Here is a 24,962-nt window from a genome sequence, read left to right as displayed (position 1 = left end):
ACCATTGGGGTTTTCTGGAGTGTGAGGGTTTGGACCAGGGTGGGCCTGTGCCGGGCCCTCTCCACCTGGTGCCTTGATGCTCCGGGCTGCAACCCCCACCTGGCTCTGTTCCCCAAGTCTAGGCCCTCCCGAGAGGGTGGGGGCAGGGCCCCTGGCACAGTCAGGTAGGCCAGCTGGCATCGGGCTGCCCCATCCCATGCACGGTGGGAGGCCTTGGGGTGGGCTCCGTGCTAAGGGTGCCCAGGAAGCCCAGAGTGAGCGTCAGTTTGGTTCCTTAGAAGCGCCCCTCCCCACCGAATCCCCAGTCTGCATGGGCCTGGGGGCACCCGGGCCCCCACGCAGCAGCAGCCTGGAGGGCCGGCCTGGCCAAGTGCTTGCAACGTGCTGGGCAGGAAGGGCCAGTCCCGGCCGAGGCTGCCCTGAGGGGGACGGCAGGGCCGTACCCTGATAGCTAAGAGGGGCCCCTGTCCTGGGGCCACTGAGGGGTTGGAAGGTGGGACTGGAGGCATGTGCACATGTGTGCACACATGTGTATGCACACCGGCACAGACATGCACACACACGCTCACCCGGGCATCCACGTGCACACCTGGCCCCATGCACATGCCTGCAGGGAGCGCTCGAATGCACACAACGCACGTGGTCTCCGCGCCATGGCAGTGATGGAGAGGGGTCCCTGGCCGGTGGCCCGCAGGGCCCGGCGGGCTCAGCAGAGCACGGGCACGCCATCCGTGGAGAAGATCATGCCCATGGTGGGCTCGTAGGTGCCCGTGAGGTAGTACAGGCCCTCGCTGTCCTGGTACTTCTTGGTCTTCAGCATCTGCTCATACTGCTCCAGGCCCACAGCCCCAGTGACTGCATATTCAGAAGGCTCGCACCTCTTGAGGCTGCAGAGGGCATTTCCAGTCCAGTGCCTGCCCCCACCCCATACCCAGGATGGCCACGACGACGTCGCCCCGCAGGATCTCGATGGAGCCCCGGGAGATGAAGTACAGGGTGGTGAGCAGGTCCCCAGCATGCACCAGTGTATCCCCTGGCGGTGCATGTGTGGTCTTGAACTTCATGGCCAGGGCCCGAAGGCAGCCCTTGGTGGCCCCTCAGAAGGGTTTGCAGTGCTGCAGCAGTGAGCGGTTCAGGTGCAGGCAGATGTCAGCCTGCAGGCACTCAGGGAAGCCCTTCAGCACCTGGGGGCGGGGTGGGGGCAGCTCAGCACACCCTCCCTTGGGACCCCCCAACCCACACTCCGCTCCACCATCCCACCCCTCCATGTCAGAGAAATCTCAACCTCCAGGCCTGGGAGATCTCGGAAGCATCAGGGGGCCCAGTGTCTTGGGAAGGACCTGGGACCCTACTCCAGCTTCACCACCCCTGGCTGAGCACCCTTGGGCTCTAGACCTCCATGTTCTTATTTGTAAGGCATAGAGACCATTCCCGCCCTGGGCTGTCACAAGGATTTAACCCCATCGCCTATGTGACATATACCTCCCACCCCAAAAGGGGAGCTCTCCAGGGAAGGGGTTCCAAGGGCTTCCGTTTCCTCACGGGCAAAAAGGGGCAACGTGCCTCCAGGGTCCTTACTACTGACTGTGACCGCCTGAGACTTGTTTGCTGTGCCAAGAGGCTCCCCTCTGCCACCCCACTCTTCCCAGCCTGCCACCCACTGGCCACGCTCTGGTGGCCTCACCGCGTTCATGTCGATGCCGTTGGTGTAGGACCGGGCATGCTGGAAGTACTCCTCGAGGCGCTGGCGCAGGGGGTTGGGATCTGGTGGAAGCGGATGAACTCCCGCACCCGCAGCATCTGTGTGTGGTAGCGGGCTGTGCCCAAGTACAGCCGCTGGATGATGGCCGACACCTTGCGGAAGATGCTAGCGTACACGAGGGCTGGGGGCGTGGGCACGTGGGGCCGTCAGCCTCTGCAGGGACCCCACCCACCCGCAGGGACCCCATCCACCCACAGGGACCCTGCTCAGGCCCCGCACCAGGTCAGTGTCTCAGTCTCAGCGTCGACATGCCCACGAGACGCCCTTGTACATCTGCGCTCCAGCACACCCCACCCTTCAGTAGTCCCCGCCCTGGTGACCCAGCCCCCAAACCATGTCACGATGGTGGCCCCTGGAGTCTCTAAGTCCCAGGGGCCTCACTCTGGCCCGGCTAGCAGTCTCAGTTTCCTCCAACTTGGGTTCCTCCACCGTGGGCTCTCCCTGCCGCCCGCCCTTGGGCACACTCACAGCCAATGAGCATGACGCAGATGGAGAAGATCTTCTCTGAGTCGGTGTTGGGAGAGACGTTGCCGAAGCCCACGCTGGTGAGGCTGCTGAAGGTGAAGTAGAGCGCCGTCACGTACTTGTCCTTGATGGAGGGGCCGCCCAGGCCGCTGCTGTTGTAGGGCTTGCCTATCTGGTCGCCCAGGTTGTGCAGCCAGACGATGCGCGAGTCCATGTGCGGCTGCTCCATGTTGCCTACGGCGTACCAGATGCAGGCCAGCCAGTGCGCGATGAGCGCAAAGGTGCACATGAGCAAGAACAGCACCGCCGCGCCGTACTCTGAGTAGCGATCCAGCTTCCGCGCCACGCGCACCAGCCGCAGCAGCCGCGCAGTCTTCAGCAGCCCGATCAGCTGGGGGACAGGCAATGGGCACATTCCGTTGATGGGGCAAGGGGGGCAAGGGAGGAAGGGAGGTGCTGCGGTCCTCAGAGCGGGCATCAGAGGTCAGATCCCCAAAGACTTCCTAGACCCTCCTCCTAAGAGTTGAAGCCCACGCTGGGCCCAGCACAGGTTTCTCATTAATCTTAGTGCTAGCTTTGCCCCCATAGTGTGGATGAGGAAACAGGGGCACTGACAGGTGCAGTGATCACCCTAGGGTGCCTGCCCACTCCCACCAGCTTCTAGGGCACTTTGGTGACGCCACAAAATAATGGCCCCTTGGGATGGACGAATTAGAAAAGAGGTGTCCTGTGTGGCCCTCTGCAACCTGCGAGGAGCTTGTATGGAGAGAAGGAGCATAGGTTTGCTGGGGTACCCGCCTTGCCTCTGCAGCTGCCTTGCCACCACGTCTCTCTCCCACTGTCTTTCTCTCTTTCTCTCTCTCTCTCTCTTTCTCTGTCCTCCTCGCCACCCCCTCCACCCCACTACCTCCCACCACATTCCTGGCCTTTCCTCTCCCTACACCACCTGCCTCCTTGCTGACCCCACCTCCTCAGAGCCAGAGCCGAAGATGAGCAGGTCGAAGGGGATGGCGGCCACCATGTCGATGAGGAACCAGCCCTTGAAGTAGTGGACGGCGATGCGGCCGGGGTGGCTGACCACCTCCTCGTTGGCATTGACGTAGGTGGTGCGGAAGTTGATGAGGATGTCCACAATGAACATGATGTCCACGATGAGGTCCACCACAGCCAGCGGCTGGCAGGCGTAGCCACACTCGGTAGCAGGCGGGCCTTCTTCCGTCTCCTTCAGCTGGAAGGCAGCCGAGTAGGGTGTGAAGATGGCCGTGTAGATGACCAGCAGCAGGATGAACCAGTCCCACACAGCCTTGAAGGGGCTGTAACGCAGGACGGTCCAGCGGTGGATGCGTGGTGCCTGCAGCTTGTACTCAGGCAGCACGTTGGCGCCCAGGGACAGGACCTGCACCCGGGGAAGGCGGAGGTGTGGGTGAGGCAGGCCATGGGACCTCGGGGGCAGGAGCGATGACATCTCTGCCGGGGCCAAGCAGAATGAGGAGGAGGCCAAAAAAGCTTCCATCAGAATGCCCACCCCTCAGCCAAGTGACCACAGCAAATGGCCACCCCCAGGTTTGGGCATCATGGTTCCCAAAATGCCACACAGCACAGGACTGGCTCCAAACAGTTCCAACATTTCCCGGCAGACGTGGATTCAGGCCACTCGGCAGGAACACCCAGTGCTGTTCCCCACCGGCAATGCAGATGCAGACCTGCCACTGTGACTGCCCTGAGACGCTGGCCCACAAACCCAACCACACACGCCGTAGTCTCAGACCAGAAAGGGTTCCAAGGACAACAGCTCCCAACCTGGGCAGTGGCCCCAGGAGCCATAGCCCCAATCCATTGACTGGTAGTCACTGCAGTTCCTACCAGCCCCTTTTCATGCCACAGGCCCGAGGACACCAGGCAACCAGGATGGGGAAAGACCAAGACACTCCCACCCTCCACTCACACACCTCGCTCCCTCAGCCCCCTCTCCACACAGGTCCGGGACAGCCCACAGTCCTCATCCTCCCACCCTCTTACAAAGGGACAAAGAAGACATAGCCCAGCTGGGAGGAGATGGCACCCAACTTATACAGAGGGACGTGCACACAGGGACTGCTCAGCGGTGACACACAGCCCCTGTACCAGCTCACACTCACACTCTGCCTCCTCCACAGTCATCAGACAGAGGCAGGCTGGCCATCCGGACCCGGTGACAGCAGGCATGTCCCTCTTGCTCCCAAGGCAAACTAAGAGCTCCGGCCAGCTTCTCCACACTGTCCCAGAAGCTTCTGGGTCTCCCTAGAATCCTCTCTCAGACATGCAGCTCAACCCAAAGGCCCCCTCCCCAAGCTCCCCCTGCCATCCCTGGGCAGCCAGGTGAACTCAAGGCCTTGCCCAGCCCCCATGAATTCCAGAGGTGCTGGCCCTGCTCCCAGAAGCACCGACTCCCAGGCCCCCACACCCTCAGGCTTTTGGGTTCTCACCAGGACTGAGAACAGCCATTTCCCAAGTCACTGGACTCATGGGAAATATGATGGACACTTCCTTAACCTCTATTATATTTCCCTCCTAATGTATCTTCCTGTTCTGCAGCAACTAGAAAGTTAAACTCTCCATTTCCCAGATTGCTTTATATCTAAAGTTCTGTATAGAATTAGTTTCTACCAATCAGGAGCATTTGAGCAAGATCTGGAAGATGAAAGGGATACTGAAACTGCCTTTCTGCCCTTGCTGCTGTGTTTTGCAGGCGAGGTCAAGGAGTGGCAACAGCATTCCAGTCCCCAGCTTCCCAGGCCTAGAAAGGCAGGGACTGGCAGAATGATCATGCACTTGTGTGTGGTGCTGCAGGGCCCATCTCCTAGGAACCTGGCCTCCCAAGTTGTCCTCCCAACACTTTAGGAAGCTGAAGCAGGAAGATCGCTTAGCCCAGGAGTTCAAGATTAACCTGATCAAAATAGAGAGACCCTGTCTCTTCAAAAAAAAAAAAAAAAAGTTTTTTTTAATTAGCCAGGCACGGTTGTGCACACCTATAGTCTCAACTGCTTGGGAGGCTGAGGCAGAGAATGGCTTGAGCCCAGAAGTTCAAGGCTGCAGTGGAGCCATGGTCACACCACTGCACTGCAGCCTGGGTGACAGAGTGAGACCCTGTCTCAGAATAAATACATTAATTAAATAAACCCTCACATTTAGAGTTGACTTTTGATGAGATTACCAAAACAATTCAATAGCAAAATAGACTTTCAACAAACAGTGCTGGGACAACTGGATATACACATGTAAAAGAATGAAACCAGAACCCTAGTATTTATCATATATAAAAATTATCTCAAAATGAATCAAAGACCTAAATGTAACAGCTAAAACTCCTAGAATAAAATGTAAGCATAAATCTTCATGACCTTGCCAATTTTAGGCAATGATTTCTGAGATATAACATCAAATGCCCAAGCAACACAAGAAAAAATTGATAAAATAAACTTCATCAAAATGTAGAAACCTTTGTGCTTCAAAGGATAGCATTAAGAAAATGAAAAGACAACCCACAGAATGGGAGAAAATACTTGCAAATCATATATCTGATATGGGTAACCCAATTCAAAAATGGGCAAAGGATCTGAACAGACATTTCTCCAAGGGAGATACATAGTAACCAATATCACATGAAAAGTTGCTCAACATCATTAGTCATAAGGGAAATGCAAATCAACACCACAATGGGATACCACCTCATCCCCACCAGGATGACTGTAACGAGAAAGACAGATAACAACAAGTGTTGGTGAGGATGTGGTGAAATTATAAACTTCATACATTGCTGGTGGGAATATAAAATGGTGCAGCTACTTTGGAAAACAGTCTGGCAGTTCTTCAAAAGGTTAGACAGACTACTATAGAATACAGAAATTTCACCCCTAGGTATGTGTCCAAGAACAAGGAAAACGTGTGTCCATACAAAAAGTTGTACATGAATGTTCATAGCAGCATTATTTATAATAGTCAAAGAGTTGAAACAAAACAAATATCCAACAACTGATGATTAAATAAACAAAATATCACATATCCATACAATGGAATATTATTCTGCAATAAGGAGAAATGAAATACTGATACATGCTACAACATGGATGTACCTTGAAAACATTAGCTAAATGAAAGAAGACAAACGCAAAAGACCACATGGTATATGATTCTACTTATTTGAAGTGTTCATAATATACAAATCCATACAGGCAGAAAGTAGATTAGTGGTTGCCACGGTCTGGGAGGATTGGGGAGAATTGGATATAGGGTTTCTTTTAGAGGTAATGAAAACATTCTAAAATTGGTTGTGGCAATAGACACACAACTCTGAAAATATATTAATAACTACTGCATGTACACTTCAAGAGAATAAATTATATAGTATGTGAATCGTATATCAATAAAGCTGTGATTTTTAAAAAAAGATATGTTTCAATTTTGCTGTTAAGTGACAAAGGCAAGTCACAGAATAATAAACATTGTAGAATTCTATTTATATAAACAAAAAACATACTTTCATATGTGTTTTAATGTTTTATGAACATTTACCCATATATTGTTTTTGTAATCTTTAAAAAGTTTAATTACAAAAAGGTAGCCATCCTAATATATAACAAAATAGAATTCATAGCCAGGAAATATCGAGATAGAGATATGTTATACCTATAGATGAAAAGAAACTCAAGAAGCATATCAGCTAATTTTAAGGTATGAATCTTATTAGGATCCTAATTTAAGTAAAGAGAATAGAAATATTTATAAACAACTGGAAAATTAGAACACTGGATATTTGATGGTATTAATAAATTATTGTTAATGTTTTAGGTATGATGGTGGTATTGTGATTATGTTTAAAAAGAATTCCTTATCTTTTATAGATAGATGCTAGTGTATTTACTTTTTAAATGATATTATGTTTGTCATTACCTCAAAATAATCCAGTAGAAGGGGTGTGGAAGAGTTTGTGTAGTATGGATAAAATAAGAGTAGCCATGAGTAGTTGAAGCTGGATGATGGATTTGAGTGGGTTCATTATATCCTTCTCTCTACTTCTGTATCTGCTTGAAAGAGGTATAGTATATCTTGATGAAAGAAACAATAGACCAAGAAGATACAACATACATAACATATATGCATCTAACAACATAATCTCAAGTGCAAGAAGAAAACCAACAATATTGCTGATTTTAGTACATAAATCTCAAAACTGATAGATCAAGTAAACAAAAACACAAGCTAAGACATAGATTATCTAAATAAGACATTTAATAAACTCATATTTATATATAACTCTCCACAAACCAAAGAATGCATGTGTATATTGTATACATATAACATTCATATAAACTGACCAAATAATGATTTTTAAAGAAGCCTCAAATTCTAAAAAATTGAAAGCATACAGACCATGTTCTGAGACCATAATATAACGAAATATATGAATAAATAAAAAGATAACCCATGCTCTTTGATAGTATGGCTTAACATTGTAAAGATATCCATCCTCCTCAAATGTTTTTTATAATTCCAATCCCAATCAAAATCCTAACTAGAATTTTTTAGGGGTTAATGAATTTATTCTAAAACATATGAAAAATGGGTTCACAAATGGTGAAATCATTTTTCAGAAAGAAGGACAAAGAAGTGAGACTGGTCCCATCAAATATTAAGTTACACTATAAAGCCATGGAAATTTTTTTTAATCATGGTATTGGCTCAAGAGTAGATCAATAGACCAACGGAACCAAAAAGAGCTCAGAGACCCATGAATATAAGGGAATTACGAATATAAGGGAGTTACAAATAAACAGGAAAAAACTGTTTAGTAGGTTATAGTGGGGAAAAGCTCCCATAATATGGAGAAAAATAAAACTGCATCCTTACCTGATATAATATACAATGCACTTCAGCTAGAGTAAGAATCTATACATAAACAGTGAAATTAAAAATGTAGGAAAATATTTGTCACCTAAAGGTGGAAATTTTCTTAAATAAGACCTAAAAATCATAAACCACAAGGTAAAAAAAATGTAGATTTGATTTTATTAAGATTACAGGTTTCTATTCAAGAACGGAGGCCATAGTCAAAGCTGAGAGGGAGAAGATACTTTCAACATCTCAAACTGACAAAGGATTCATAATTAGAATATACAGGGAACTTCTGCAAATCTGTAAGTAAAAGTCAGAAACCCATTCTATAAATGGCAAAGTATATAAGCAAGTAATTCATAGAAAAAACAAATTAATAACAAATATATCAAGAGATGATCAAAATTAGAAAATTATCTAGTGCCAAATATAAGCAGGGCTTTCAGAAACACAAACATGGGTCTAAGATGGGTTTTGTGCCTTTGGAAATGTGGACTGATGAAGCCTTTCTGTAACATAGCCACAAAAAGCCGCGGCGGCGGGCAAAAAGCCACGGCAACGGGGTGCAAAAAGCCGCGGCAGCGGGGGGCAAAAAGCCGGGGCAGCGGGGTGCAAAAAGCTGCGGCGGGCAAAAAGCCGCGGCAGCGGGGTGCAAAAAGCTGCGGCAGCGGGGTGCAAAAAGCTGCGGAGGGCAAAAAGCCGCGGCAGCGGGGGGCGGAAAGCCGCGGCAGCGGGGGGCAAATAGGCGCGGCAGCGGGGTCAAAAAGCCGCGGCGGGCAAAAAGCCGTGGCAGCGGGGGGCACAAAGGCGCGGCAGCGGGGGGCACAAAGCCGCGGCAGCGGGGGGCACAAAGACGCGGCGGGCAAAAAGCCGCGGCAGCGGGGGGCAAAAAGCCGCGGCGGGCAAAAAGCCGCGGCAGCGGGGGGCAAATAGGCGCGGCAGCGGGATCAAAAAGCCGCGGCGGGCACAAAGCCGCGGCGGCGGGGGGCACAAAGCCGCGGCGGGCAAAAAGCCGCGGCAGCGGGGGGCAAAAAGCCGCGACGGGCAAAATCCGGGACAGCGGGGGGCAAAAAGCCGCGGCAGCCGGGGGCAAAAAGCCGCGGCGGGCACAAAGCCGCGGCAGCGAGGGGCACAAAGCCGCGGCAGCCGGGGGCACAAAGCCGCGGCAGCGGGGGGCAAAAAGCCGCGGCGGGCAAAAAGCCGCGGCAGCGGGGGGCAAAAAGCCGCGGCAGCCGGGGGCAAAAAACCGCGGCGGTCTAAAAGCCGCGGCGGCGGGGGGCAAAAAGCCGCGGCGGCGGGGGGCAAAAAGCCGCGGCGGCGGGGGGCAAAAAGCCGCGGCGGGCAAAAATCCGCGGCAGCGGGGGGCAAAAAGCCGCGACGGGCAAAATCCGGGACAGCGGGGGGCAAAAAGCCGCGGCGGGCTAAAAGCCGCGGCAGCGGGGGGCAAAAAGCCGCGGCGGGCAAAATCCGGGACAGCGGGGGGCAAAAAGCCGCGGCGGGCAAAAAGCCGCGGCAGCGGGGGGCGGAAAACCGCGGCAGCGGGGGGCGGAAAGCCACGGCAGCGGGGGGCAAATAGGCGCGGCAGCGGGGTCAAAAAGCCCTGGCGGGCAAAAAGCCGTGGCAGCGGGGGGCACAAAGGCGCGGCAGCGGGGGGCACAAAGACGCGGCGGGCAAAAAGCCGCGGCAGCGGGGGGCAAATAGGCGCGGCAGCGGGGTCAAAAAGCCGCGGCAGCGGGGGGCAAAAAGACGCGGCGGGCACAAAGCCGCGGCAGCGGGGGGGCACAATGCCGCGGCAGCGGGGGGCAGAAAGCCGCGGCGGGCAAAAAGCCGCGGCAGCAGTGGGCAAAAAGGCGCGGCGGGCAAAAAGCCGCAGCAGCGAGGGGCAAAAAGCCGCGGCGGCCAAAATCCGCGGCAGCGGGGGGCAAAAAGCCGCGGCGGGCAAAAAGCCGCGGCAGCGGGGGGCAAAAAGCCGCGGCTGCGGGGGGCAAAAAGCCGCGGCAGCTGGGGATAAAAAGCCGCGGCCGGCAAAAAGCCGCGGCAGCGGTGGGCAAAAAGGCGCGGCGGGCAAAAAGCCGCGGCAGCGGGGGGCAAAAAGCCGCGGCGGCCAAAATCCGCGGCAGCGGGGGGCAAAAAGCCGGGACGGGCAAAATCGGCGACAGCGGGGGGCAAAAAACCGCGGCGGGCAAAAAGCCGCCGCGGCGGGGGGGCAAAAAGCCGCGGCAGCGGGGGGGCAAAAAGCCGCCGCAGCGAGGGAGAAAAAGCCGCGGCTGCGGGGAGCAAAAAGCCGCCGCAACGGGGGGCAAAAAAGCCGCCGCAGCGGGGGGGCAAAAAGCTGCGACGGGCAAAAAGCCGCGGCAGCTGGGGGCAAAAAGCCGCGGCGGCGGGGGGCAGAAAGCCGCGGCGGCGGGGGGCAGAAAGCCGCGGCGGCGGGGGGCAGAAAGCCGCGGCGGCGGGGGGCAGAAAGCCGCGGCGGCGGGGGGCAAAACGCAGAGGCGGCGGGGGGCAAAACGCAGAGGCGGCGGAGGCAAAAAGCTGCAAAAGCCGCGGTGTGGGGGCAAAAAGCCGCAGCGGGAGAAAGCCACGGCTGCGGGGGCAAAAAGCCATGGCGGCGGGGGCAAAATAGTGGAAATGGGGTAGAAGGCCGGCACGGCTTGGCATTGCTGGAGTGTGATGTGATAGGAAAAGTGCAGCCGAAGACAAAAAAAGATGTAAGTAGGCTTGACTCAGTGCTGCTAAGAACCCAGATGTTATCTTGAGGGTATTAACTAATAAGCAGTTTAAATCCGAACGGCACATTCTGATTTGTTTTTTGTATGTTCACATTTGGCAGACATAGATACTGTTTGAAGAGAGGAAAGTCAGTAGATAGAGGTAAGAAACTTAAATATGTGCAAAGTCTAGAAACAAGAGACTAGGGGAATAAGGACCTTTCAAAATAAAATGCAAGATTTGAAAACTGATTGGCTAGGGGATGAGGAAAAGGCAGGTCTTTAAGATCAATCCCTGTTTTGCTTTAAGTTGTTAGGGGGTGGTTTTATCACAAATTGTAGAATATGTCATTTCAGTTTTGAACATCTTGAGTTAAATTGTCCTAACATATCTTATGAATTTGATTGTCTTCCCTGGGAAGCTGATATTTCAAAAACTTAAAGAGTATAGATTTCCAACTTGTATCCAATTTATAAAATTATCTCTAGGCTGCTGGTTTCAGGAGGTTGTTCATGAATATTCTATTTGCAAAGAATGTATTAGGAGTTAACAACAGCCTCAATATTTGTGGAGGACCAGTTAACTAAGCCACCTCTTAGTGTATTTAGTTGGGAAATCTTAGCTGAAGATATTCACTAATGAACCGACAGTGACTAAAAAATTCAATATTTAAGTATATTTCATTGTAATTTAAGTAGCCATATACAGCTAGTATTTACTACATTGAACAATGCAAATAAGAGGAAAAAAATAACCATCTCTGATACCACATGCCAAAATCCTCATAGATTTATTCTAGCTAAAGGAGTTTATCAGAAGCAGCAATTGAAAGTACCAACTAAACCAGCTGGGGTTAATTCACTGTCATTCTCTCAGAACCATCTCTTCTCTGAACAAAACAAGTCCAAGAGTTAATTGTGAATCTGCATTTTCCTTGCCTATTTTAAGGTTTGGATGTTGACACTAACTTGTGAAATCCCTCTTGTGGTGTGATATTTCGTTTTCCTTGCTTTTTGTTAGGACAAGAATGCTTCAGCTCTTAATTTAACATTATGTTTCTCCCTCCTAGGTTGAGTGAACTTAGAATGCATTCTCTGACATATCCAAGTTTTTGTTAATATGGATCTGGGGAAAAAAGCATACTTAATTAGCTAAGACTTCTTATTCTAGGCTTGACCCTGTGTTCGACATCTTTTGAATTTGTAGTTGCATAGGCTGCTCTCTGACACTGGTTAGTGATCTGGAAGCTATATTAACGTCAGGGGAGGTGGTGTATGAGCATTAGAGGTATCCTTGCAAGGAAAGACTTGTCTTATCTCAATACGTCTTTTTTTTGCACACAAGAAAGTCAATGTTTGAGTCTTCTAAAATCTTCCTATTTCCAAGTTGCAGAGTACCATTGATTCCTAAACAAAGACCTAATTTTTGACTCAGAGACATGGCAAGGCAGTGAATCACCATTACAATTTAACAATCTTCAAGATAAAATTATCTCTCTGATATTTAGATTTTGCCCGATTATTAAGATATTTGGGTGTTTCGTTAAGAATGGAAGACTCTAGTCTCTTGAGCAAAGACTTATAAAGCCTTCAGATGATCATTTATAATTTTATGCTCTTTTCTTTTACACCTTCAACACAGTTGGAAGCAGCAAATATTCCCTAGAGTTGTTGTGTTTTTTAAACCAAATGCGTGGTTCAGTGGTAGAAAACTGGGCTGATCCGAGCTGTTCTCAGTAACATTTCAGGTGACCTATTTCATGTGAAATAATCTCTAGATCCTGTCTTCAAAACTAACTAGATCAGATAACCTACCCTAGATTTTCCCCTTTTAGGGTCTGTTAGCTGCAGTCACTTTTGTGAAAATGATTGCAATGAAAAGATAGAATTGTAGATGGGGAAAATGTTTTGACTAATTTAAGCATAGTGGTATTTAATATGAGAATTTAAGTTACACACATTTGAAAATTACAATGGAGTCTCTTGGCTGAGCTTTTTAAAAAATAGTGTTTAGGCTAAAAAGGGAACTGCTACCTCTCCTAAAATCAGAAAGATGTTACAGTAATTCTCCATTCTCTAGAATTATCAGGAAGCACCTTTGTGATGATTTACTTTTGCTCTTGGGAGTGTGAGCCTGTGTAGTCGTGGAACCATCAATTAGAATGATGGCTTTCTGATCCCAAAGTCATTCCTTCTGAAAACAATATTTTTCATAAAATTGAAAGTGAGAAGTTTTGATCTTGCCATTCCCAAGTAACTCCCTTAATAAGAGGCATCAGCATGCTTCAGTGACAGATGTCACCTTCCAGTGCTGAGAGTCATCTTTGAGTTCTCCATTTCACTCCCTTCACTCCAATTTAGCTGCAGTTCTCTTGGCCAGTCCTATGAAATACATCCTGGCCTAACGACTTCTCACCACTAATACCACTCATACTCACAGCATTCTCACCTAAGTCACTACCTTTTTTCTCTGGATTACAATAGCCTGTCAATTTATTTGCTCACATAACCTATTTATTTTACACAGTGCACCAGATACACCCCTTTGAAATGCAAACACAATCATGTTATTCTCTGGTGAAATTATCTCATATATTCCTATCGCATTTAAAATTAATTCAGAATCATCCCATGATTATCAAAACCCTACATGCTCTTCCACAACATGGTTTACTTCCAAGATATCTCTTCAACTTTTTTTTCACTGTACTGAATTGGTGACTAACACTCATATTTTTGTTTTTGTTCAAAAAGTCTTGACTTGTAAATTTTTCAGTTTCTTCTTTATCCACAGGTAACTCTTTCCTCACAAGGTGAATTGCTTGCTTCCTTGAGTTCTGCTCTCAAAGATACCCTTCATTTTCTACCTAATAGTAGTAACTGTAATCACTCATTATTCCATTACTATGCTCTATAGTGTATACAACTACTGTTCTTTGTCATGTCATTAACTAAATTATTTATTTGTTCCAGTAATGTATTCCATAAATATTGTACACCTAAAAATTATGTTATTTTTATTGCTGTATGCTCAACTGCCCAATAACAGTTTGAGGATTAACATATTTGTTAAATGCACAAATACATTCTTTCAGAAGTGTTAGTTGAATAATTTTATATTAAACTCCCTATATACGTACAATGTGAATTAGAGAATTCAGAATAAACATTCCATTGGAAAAAACTAAACAATTTGTTATAAAACATCCTTAAAAGCATCAGAAAGTTAATACAGCAATGAAGAATTACAGGACCAAGTTAAGAATGGTATGGAAGCCTGTTTGTGAGGCTTATGTTTGGGTTATCTCTTTACTTAGAATGACTATAAATCTCAAAAGAGAACTAAAGGGAGAAATAACCATATCTACTAACATGGTAAGGGTATTTAAACATCTCTTAGTAATTGGGAAAGTTGAAAGAAAAGAAAAAAGAGAAAGGGAGAAAGAAACAGAGCGAAAGGGATAATGAGGGAGAGAAGAAGAGAAAGGAAGAGGAAGAAAAGTAAAGAGGAGGAGGGGGAGGGAGGAAGAAAGAAAGGTGAAAAGAAAGAATGGTAAAGTTTCTAACAACATAATTTCTCCTAGAATATGAATGTTGCTCTATTTGATGGTGTCCCACAGATTCCTTAGTCTCTGCTCATTTTTTATTTTTTATTCTTTCCGTTTCTCAGAGTCAGTATTTTCCATTTTCTTATCTTCAAGTTCATGACTTCTTCTGTGTGTGCAAATATACTCTTAAATCCCTCTGTTGATTTTTTAATTTTTATCATTGTAGTTTTCCACTCAGGAATTTCTGTTATCTCTTTGTTGATATTCCTACTTTTTAATATTTTTTCTAATTCCTTTATTTCTCTGTTTATGTTTTCTTTTTGACATTTGAGTAGAATTAAGAGAGTTGTTTAAAAGTCTTTGTGTAGTAAGTTTGATGTCTGGGTTTCCTTAGAGATATTTTCTGTCAATTTATTTTGTTCCTTTGAATGAGCCATACTTTCCCATTCTTTGTATGCCTTGTAACTTTTTTTGAAAACCGGACATTATAATAATTATAATTACTATGTGGTTACTCTGTAAACCAGACCCCCCCCTACAAACACACTAATGTTTTGTGGTTCTAAATTTTATTTACTTATAATATTGTTAAAGTTTTTATTTTTAGTGAAATTTTCCAAAGTGATTTACAAAACTGTTTGCTTTATAAGGTGCGGTCACTGAAGTCTTTTTGTTTCCTTAACAAATGTTAAGCTAATGTTTTGACAGTGATTTTCTTGTATGTCAGGAACTAAGCAAACAGGCAAATACAACAAAAACAAAAAGAAAAACAAGTAATCATTATCCAGCAAAATATGTCTCTAGGCTATGCAGACTGGCTTTGTGCTGGGTTCTTTAAAGCCGGCACAAAGTGTGTGTTCACTCTTGCACTGAGTGAAGTTCAAGTTCACTCTTGCACAGAGCTTGCACTGAGGGGAGGGATTGGCCAAGGTAAAAGTGTAGGCTCTTCTTATGACATTTGTCATGTGGCTTAACCTATGCATACATGTGACTTTCTAGACTCTCCCATGTACGTGAATGATTTTGAATGTCTTAGTTTTCCAAATACTCTTCTCCAACTTTTCTTCCTGTGCTGAAGGTGATCTACTATATGTGTAAACTCAAATTTTTGCCCTAAGCGTCTGTGGTTTGTTAGGTCTCCTTGCTGAGTTTCTTAATAATGTCCATTCCTTATCTGTTCTGTATTCTAGCAACACAGAAAAAAAAAAAAAAGCCTTTCACTAGTCCTTCAGGTATCCCCCAGACCAGTCAGAACAGACACATAATAATTTGCCGGTAAGATCTTGTCTTGTTCCTTTGGACGATGGACCAGGTTTCCTCACTGGGAATGTGGGCTTCTGACACTTCAGAACTGCCAATTTGCTGGGGCAAAGGCAAGTTAAAAATGTCATAAAGTTTTCAAGTTGTCTTTTTCTTGAGTCTGCTTTCACTTGGTTGTTGTAATCTTTTGACCATTTTCCAGAGTTTTGGCAAAGTTTATTCGGACAGTTTCTCTTAGTTGTGTGATGTTTCTGTGGGGAAATGAAAGATTGCAGCTGTCTCCACTGCCATTTTGCTGATGCTCCTCTTTTGTGAATTTTTGCTTCATGTCCTTATGCTTTGTTATTAGTTCATGTATTAGTTTTCTAGGGCTGCCATAACCAAGTAACACAAACTGGGTGCCTTGAACAACATAAATTTATTGCCTTATAGTCCTGGAAGCTAAAAGTGTGAGATTGAGGTGTCGGCAGGGATGGTCCCTTCAAGGGCTATGAGAGAAAGTCTGTTCTATGCCTTGTTTCTAGCTTCTGGTGGTTTTGTGGCAGTCTTTGGCATTCCTTGGCTAACTTCTGCCCTCATAATCACATGGAACTCTCCCTGTGTGTATGTCTCCCTCTACTCAAATTTCTTCTTTTTATAAGGACATCAGTCATATTGAATTCAGGCTCATGTGATTTTATCTTAACTTGATCACCTGCAAGGAACCTATTTCCTAATGAGGTCATATTCAGTGGTTAGGATTTCAGCATCTGTATAGAGGAAACAATTTAGCTCAAATCTGTGCATACATGATTGTAATAGCTATGTCTTCCTAAAGCGTTGACCCCCTTATTCCTACAATAAAAATTTTTAAAATCCTATTCACATTTTTAATAGTCTATATTGTGTTGTGAGTATAATGAGTTCAGTGTTCTTATGATTGCTCTTTGCATGATATTTTTTGTCATCTTTTTACTTTCAATCCATTAGTACCCTTGCATCTCAGCGTATATTGGGATCACTTGTTTTAATCCAGTCTGACAATCTCTGCCTGTTGATTGGATTTTAATCTGCTCACATTTAATATTATAACTGGTATAATTCTATTTGTCTGCCATTTTACTATTTGTTTTGTATATTTCTCAAATATTTTTCTTTATTGCTTTATTTTGCAATGAATGAATATTTTCTAAAATAGGGAACTTCAGATTACTAACGAAATATTTTACTATATATTTTTGAGAATTTTTGTTGTTGTCGTAAGTTTACCATGTAGGTATATGGAAAATTAATTACTCAAATCATCTTCCAATTTATACTAGTAAACTTTTAGTTATACATAGAAACATCATTCTTATTCAAATCTCTTTTATTTCCTCCATTTGAAAGTATTATCACTTTACACATTACATCTATTAAAGTTACAAAGCCAATAATACATTTTAGTAATTATGACTTTACCATCTAGAGTGATTATCTTATCACGATACATTTTTCTTCCAACTACCTCCTTTTTGATGTTACTGGGAAATATGTTATAGACATATTACATTTCTACATGTCAAATACTCAGCAATACATTAGGCACATATTATTATTATTATCATTGAGACGGAGTCTCCCTCTGTCACCCAGGCTGGAGTGCAGTGGCACTCCAGTGCCAGTCCAGTGAGCTCCGCTCACTGCAAGCTGCATCCCCCGGCTTCATGCCATTCTTCTGCTTCAGCCTCCTGAGTATCTGGGACTGCAGGCGCCCGCCATCACGCCCGGCTAATTTTTTGTATTTTTAGTAGAGACGGGGTTTCACTGTGTTAGCCAGGATGGTCTCGATCTCCTGGCCTCGTAATACACCCGCCTCAGCCTCCCAAAGTGCTGAGATTACAGGCGTGAGCCATCGTACCCGGCCATTATACACATATTATTTTATAAACAATTTATGATAAAGAGAAAACATGCATTTCTACTGTCTTTTATAATGTTAATATTACCTATACCCGTGCTTTTTTAAAAATGTGGATTCAAATGACTGTCTTGTGTAACTTGCTTTTAGCCTTAGGAATTTATTTTGGTGTTTTTGTTTTTGTTTTTGTTTTGGTATGGTAGGTCTGGCAGCAACAACTTCAGTTAATATTTCTGTTTATCTGGCAAAGTCTTTGTGTTATCTTCATTTTTGAAAAATAATTGCTGGATAAGGAATTGGTGGCTGACAGTTTTTTTTCCTTTGCATCTTTTGAATATATTATTCTACTGCCTCTTGCCTTCCATTGTTTCTGTGAAGTCAGCTGTTAATCTTACAAAACATAGGTGCTCAAATAACAAACATGTGCATGAATATTTACAGCAGTAATAATCATACAGTCAAAAAGTGGAAACAATCCATATGCTTGTTGACTCATAAATGGACACCCAATTTTTAGCTATAACAAAGAAAGAAGTACTTATACACGGTATAATGTGGGTGAAATTTGAAAGCATTAAGTGCACAAAAAGACAAATATTACCTGATTTTATTCACATGAAACATCAGGAATTGGCAAATCAATTGGGATATAAATCAGATTAGTGGTCATTAGGGCTCAGGGAAGCAGAATAGGGTGTAACAACTTTATGCATAATGGGTTTTTAGAAGGGACAGGATGAAATTGTCCTGGAACATTGTGAATATACTAAAAGCAACTGCATTGTATGCTTTAAAATGGTTGTTATTAATTTTATATTATGTGATTTTTACCTTAAAAAACAAACAAAAAAAGAAAATAGCCTTACTGTATACATAATAAACTCAAGATGTGTTACAAATTTATATGTGAAATCCAAAATACTATAATATTTAAGGAATAGCTAAGTAGAATAACACTAAAATTTAATATAATAAAATATTTCCTTAAAAAAGAAAAAAGCACAGTAATTAAAAAGGGAAATATAGTTAATCTTTTTTCTCTCCATTAAGCATGCCATTAACTGAGGAAAAAATCAAGCTGCAATTATGTAAACTACATTTTCTAAAACCATAAAGAAAATAAGAAATGAAAAGGGATTTGGGAAAAAAATCCAAAGGTACAGTCAACTACACAAAAAAAGCTTAGTCTCATTAATCATTATGAAAATGCAAATTGTAACTGAAATAAGATAAAACTACAATTCAAAGAGAAAGCCTAAAATTTCAACCCCCCAGAAATTCTGGGTTTTGGAGAGCTGGGATGGAATAGGGCTCCTAACCTCACAACACTGAAAGAACCAAACTAACTTCAAAGTCATGACTTTATTTTTATAGCAACCAGGTTGCCAAGAACTGAGTCAAAATGTGAGGGAAAACAAGCACCTGCAAGGAGAAAGAGGACAGATGCACTTACATAGGACAGATGCAAATAGACACCACTATGACAAGTAAAGCTGGAATAATCAATAAATTCCTGAAGACAAAGTGGGGTCGGTCAGATTGTGAGACTGCTGACAGCTGTAGAAGTTGGGAAAGATCCATCATCTTGAAAACTTTTCCCCCCAAACCCACTGTGATCTCTCAAGCAATTGGTAAGGAATCCAAGAGAGTCTGTATATGATACAGATCAGGGAGAGCAGAACACTTGGGAGGTGACCAGGTCTTGGGGGCCGAGCCCTTATGAATGGGATTAGTGCCTTTATAAAAGAAGCTCAATGGAGTTCTTGTGTGCCTTCCAGTATGTGAGGACATAGAAAGAAGGCACCAACTATGAACCATGAAATGGGCTCTCATCAACACTGAATTTGTGAGCATCTTGACCTGAGATCTTACAGCCTCAAGAAGTGTGAAAAAAGAAATATCTGTTGTTTTTTAGTCACCCAGTTCATGTTATTTTGTTATAAGAGTCCAAATAGACCAAGATATTCCACTTAATATATAGGGGAAGACAACAAAAACTGCCACACTTAGAATACTCCTGATGCTGGGAGTATGAAAACAGGAAAAACAAAACTGCTCTTGAAGGTGAAGGAGGAATACTACTGAGCTCACCAACACAGCCAGGAAAAGAACAGAAGTGTGAGAAGGCTACATTCCTGGGACCCTGAGAAAAAGTACCTGCATAAGACTGAGATGAAATTACCTACCCTAGTTATAATTGAAATCCCAAAAAGAAAAGAGGAAAAAATAACGGAGCAAAAGAAATATTTTTCAAAATAACTGCCAAAAATATTCTAAAAGAAGTGACAGAAAATCAAACTTCAGATATAGGAAACTCAGAGAATGTCAAATAGAACAAAAATAAATAAGAATCACATTTTGAAAAATCTTTAAAAAATCAAGTCTAAATTTTATATCTTGCTCCAAATATATAGAGATATAAATAGGTTTCCATCAAGATATGGAGAAAGCCATATCATGGAAACACTAAAATAAAGCTGTGGAAAGACTACATTGATATTAGACACAACAGAGTTCAGAACAAGAAATAGTATCAGAGATGAGAGATAATAGATAATACAATAATCAATTCTCAAGAAGATGTAAACATCCTACTAATTAGGGTATGCAGCTAACAACAGAACCTCCAAATACATGAGGTAAAAGATGAAAGAAATCAAAGGTGAACTAGAAAAATCCAAAATTATATTTGCAGACTTCAACACTTTTGTCTTAGTAATGGACAGACTAGGCACAAACTCAGTAATCATATGGAAGATAAGAACAACAATATCACCAACAAGACATCCAATCTTCAAGGGCAGATACTCTTTCCTTTCAAGTGAAAAAAAAACAGTATGGCATATTCTCTAACAAACCCAGAATTTCTAATATTTGCGGTCTTCCTTCCTTCTTTCCATCTTCCTTTCTCTTCTCTTCCCTTCCCTTGCCTTCTTCCTTCCTTTCTTCTTTTCCTCTTTCTTTTCTTTTCCTTTTTCTTTTCCTCTTTCTTTTCTTTTTTCTCCTTCCTTCCTTTTCTCTTATTCTTCCTTCCCTCCTCCCTCCCTTCCTTCCTCCCTCCCTTCTTTTCTTCCTTCTTTTCTCTTATTCTTTCTTTCTCACTTCCTTGTTTTCTTTCCTTTTCTTTCCTCCCTCCCTCCTTTTATTCCTTCCTCGCTCCCTTCCTTTCCTCCTTTTTCCTTCCTTCCTTCTCCTCTTTATTTTCTTTGTTTCTTTGCCTTCCTCCCTTTTCCCATTCTCTCTTCCTCCTTTCCTTCCTCCCTTCCTTTCTTTCTCACTTTCTTTCTCTTCTTTCTTTTCTTGTGTTCTTGCTTTCTTTTTAGTTCCTTCCTGCCTTTCTCCCTTCCTCCTTCCCTCCCTTCCTTCTCTCATTTCCTCCTTCTTTTCTTTCTTTCTTTTTTCTTTCCTTCCTTCCTTTTTTCTTTCTTTCTTTTCTTTCTTTCTCTTTACTACAATTCATATTATTTAAAAAAAATTAAGAGGGGGAGGCAGAAAAATAAAGAACACTTTAATCTGCAGGTAAATAGATTATGTCTGCTGTAGACAAAAGAATGGCCTCCCAAAAATGTTCAGGTCCTAATTCCCAGAGTCTAACATACAAATATGTTAGGTTGCATGGCAGTGGGAAATTAGATTTCAAGTGAAATTAAGGTTGCAATAAAATGATGGAGAGATTATCTTAAATGAGTGGGATCAACGAAATCACAAGCTTCCTTATAAGTGAGAGAAGAAGGCAGAAGAAAGGCAACCATGGAGGTCGTGGAAATTACTCAACATCACTGACTTTTAAGATACAAGAATGAGGACCCAGCGCGGTGGCTCATGCCTAATCCCAGCACTTTGGGAGGCCGGGGTGGGTGGATCACGAGGTCAGGAGATTGAGACCATCCTGGATAACATGGTGAAACCCCACCCCTACTAAAAATACAAAAAATTAACATGGTGGCACGTGCCTGTAGTCCAAGCTACTCAGGAAGCTGAGGCAGGAGAATCACTTGAGCCTGGGAGGCAGAGGTTGCAGTGAGCTGAGATCGTGCCACTGCACTCCAGCCTGGGTGACAGAAGGAGACTCCATCTCAAAAAAAAAAAAAAAAAAAAAAAGATATAAGAATGAGGTCATGTTCCAAGGAATAAAGGTGGCCTCTGGATGCTGAAAAATATCAAGTACATAGATTCTGCCACATAGCCCTCAGAAAGACTGCAGCCCTGCCCAAAACTTGATGTTAGCCCTGTGAGTCTCAGTTAAGGCTCTGACCTCCAGAACTGTAGGCTTAACAGTCAATTTATTGTAAGATATGAAGTTTGTGGTAATTCATTACAGCAGCAAGAGGAAGTTTATATAGTAATTGTATCATGAAAATGAGAACCATAATTTACAATTGCTTTTAATACTGCACTTGGATGTTTGAAATCACGTACATGGAAATGATCTCTATCTGAATGAGGGAGGATAGCAAATTGATGCCAAAATAACGCAAATGCAAATCTTACACTCATTTCTATATAGGTTTCATTTAATCTTTGAAATTAAAATGAAATTAAAGGATTATGATATTTTGATGAAATTAGACTAAAATGAACAATAACAAAATAAGAACTTACTTATATTCTTTATATGGTCAATAAAGAAGTGATAGTGAAAAAAACAAGATCAAATGAAGGTGATGATTTAGGAAGTTGGAAAGATAGCTTAAACTACAAAATGGTATATAACTGGTGAACACTTAGACACACTGATTGATGAACTTCAGCTTTTGGCTTGGTGAGAGCATAAAATGAGAGCAGCTAAGGTTTGCAAATTTGTAATCTCCTTGTGGAAAAACAGGGGAAAACACATCTCAGCCTAATAAGATTTATCTACTAAAGAGTCAAGAATTGATCCAGTTGTCCTTGTAATTCAAAAGCTAATTCAAATCCTGATTTGATGTATTGTGTGAACAACCATTGCTGATTATCATCGCATACCTGGCATTCTCTTTTATCTGATATCTGAAATATTTGGTAATTCCTGGACTTTCTCTTTTCAAACCCAGTACGGTTTAATTTCAATCTTAGAACAGTTGTCTTTGAGAAATTCTTCCCTCTACTGCATCTGTAAATGGCCATAGCATGGTTACATATATACTGTCGCCCCAGAGAACATTTGTTAAATTAAAACCAAAGTTTAAAGCAACAGCTTTAACTCACTGGTTTTACTAATGTTTTCCTCCCCAATAGCCACAACAATATTTATACCCTCACACCTTTTAACATAAAGCTTGGTGTTGTCTACTTTTCAGGTGCTGTCATCTATATGATCTCAGTATTTTAAAAATCAGCTTCCAGCCCATATGGTGGCTCATGCTTGTAATACCAGCAGTTGAAGAGGCTGAAATGAGAGGATTCTTTGCGCCCAGGAGTTCAAGAGCAACCTGGGCAATGTAGCAAGACCCAGTCTCTATCAAAAGTTAAAAAAAAAGGTGGGCATGGTGATGTGCACCTGTTGTCCTAGCTATTTGTGAGGCCAAGGTGGAAGGATTGCTTGAGCTTGGGAGGTTGAGGCTGCAGTTAGCAGTGATTGCACCACTGCACTCCAGCCTGGGCAACAAAGCAATGCCCTATCTCAAAAAATATATATAACAAAAATAAAAATCAGCTCTCATTGATTTCTGCATGAATATGCACAGGTGATGTCCATATAGACATAAATAATAATATATCTGACAATGGGCCCATATGATCTTCAAAATGTAAAATGCCTATCTGTGTAATTGACTGGTTAGTCTCATTAATGAATATAGATTCAATTCTACTTTCTTGTTCTAGATAAATTATATAATCTAGCTTTTCATTTCACTTATTTACTGATAACAACATGAAGAATGACAAGATATCTATTTTGGAAAATTACTCTGGTAGGAGAAAAGATGAAACAATGATAGAATTGCACGGAAAACTAGAAAAAAGTATGGTCTTCTGATATTCTATCACATCATATACTAAAGGCCTCATAAAACTCAGATATTTTACCTAAAAATGTTATTTTCATCTTAGGAATGATCAAAGCATGAGACTAGAATTGTATTACAATGTGCTTGTATCACAAGCACATGTGCTAAAAAGGAGGGGAAAACATCATTACTGATATTTTAAATGGATGTTTTACTTTCCATCAACATGAACCTCAACTTGATATGATGCAGATTGAAGGAAATCACCCATAATTCCACATTAAGAAGGCCTGTGATATTTTATGGGAAAATAAATAGAGAAAATGCTAACAGAAACCCTATTAAGCATTAAGCTTTATGGAGCAAAGACAAATCCAGTGGTGAAAGATACACACTCGAGTTCTGTTTGTTGTCTTGGAACAATTCGGTTTAGAGGTGACTGGTGGGTGAGGAGAACATATGCGAGTTCACCAAACAGAAAAGCTGAATGAGGCAATGCCTCTTCCTGACCATATCTCTTACTCAGATAACTATATAATTTATTGTCCAGTAAAGGTTATATTTAAAATTCATATTAAAAGTCATGCAATGAAGTTGTCCAGGGAAATCAAGACTTAACAGTCTCACTCTGACAATAATGAATAGGGGGGTTCCCTGAAGATAGACTAGGACATGACCCCACACTGGCAGGTAGTAGTACCAGAAAAGAACCCATGGAAAATCTTTACCTTATGCTTGAGATAGGGACCAGGCTTAAGTGAAAGCCAGACATAAAATTATATCTAAAATATATCCACAATCGACGAAAATATGTGGTGTACAGGCATAGAATGTCTTTACTGGATCATTGAAATAGTAAGATAAATTCAAATTTTTACATTGTTTTATTTTCCTCCAGTTAGGGCTTGAGGTTTGTCTCTGGAGAGTGACTGTCAATTGGAGCCCTGCCTTTCTGGGGTTCTGGGCAGGGGGTTGTGGATGCTTAACATGTGCCTCTCACAGGACACTTCCTTACCCCAGCAGTGGCCAGGTGTGCATCCCACGACCAGGCCTCCCTCTCACAGAACATCTGTTGAGACTAGGAGATGCCTGGTGACTGTTGCCTGACCTGTGTCCTGTGTATTTCTGACAAGAGCCACTCTCAGAGGCCCTAGCCAGGAGGAGAGTTAGGTTCCAGTATAGGTCAGATCAGACACATGGAGGCCACAGGACCAAACATGGGAAATCACAGAAGTAGTTTAATTACTCACAGATCCAGAGAGAAGAGGGTAGCTGAGAAGAGGGTTTAGCTGTGTCCCCAGCCAAATCTCATCTTGAATTCCCACATGTTGTGGGAGGGAACAGGTGGGAGGTAATTGAATCATGGGGGCAGGTCCTTCCCATGCTGTTCTTCTGATAGTGAATAAGTCTCACAAGATCTGATGGTTTTATAAAGGGGAGTTTCCCTGCACAAGCTCTCTCATCTTGTCTGCTGCCATGTGAGACTGCCTTTCACCTTCCACCATGATTGTGAGGCCTACCCAGCCATGTGGAACTGTG

General features: G+C 43.7%; 1 long non-coding RNA gene and 1 pseudogene across 1 annotated transcript in view; one reads left to right on the top strand and one right to left on the bottom strand.

The window, feature by feature from the left end:
- Window positions 1–568: 568 nt before the first annotated feature.
- Window positions 569–3,913, bottom strand: LOC129135487 (potassium voltage-gated channel subfamily H member 2-like; annotated as a pseudogene).
- Window positions 3,914–10,584: 6,671 nt separating this feature from the next.
- LOC743409 (uncharacterized) overlaps window positions 10,585–24,962 on the top strand; it is a 67,218-nt gene continuing 52,840 nt past the window's right edge. Inside the window, exon 1 of the long non-coding RNA XR_008536380.2 lies at window positions 10,585–10,806. This is a non-coding gene — a long non-coding RNA (uncharacterized LOC743409). The remainder of the gene's footprint in view (window positions 10,807–24,962) is intronic.

Source organism: Pan troglodytes, chromosome 6 (assembly GCF_028858775.2).
Source record: "Pan troglodytes isolate AG18354 chromosome 6, NHGRI_mPanTro3-v2.0_pri, whole genome shotgun sequence".
Taxonomy (NCBI): domain Eukaryota; kingdom Metazoa; phylum Chordata; class Mammalia; order Primates; family Hominidae; genus Pan; species Pan troglodytes.
The sequence above is the reverse complement of the archived record's forward strand: the minus strand, read 5'-3'. Positions and strand labels throughout refer to the sequence as shown.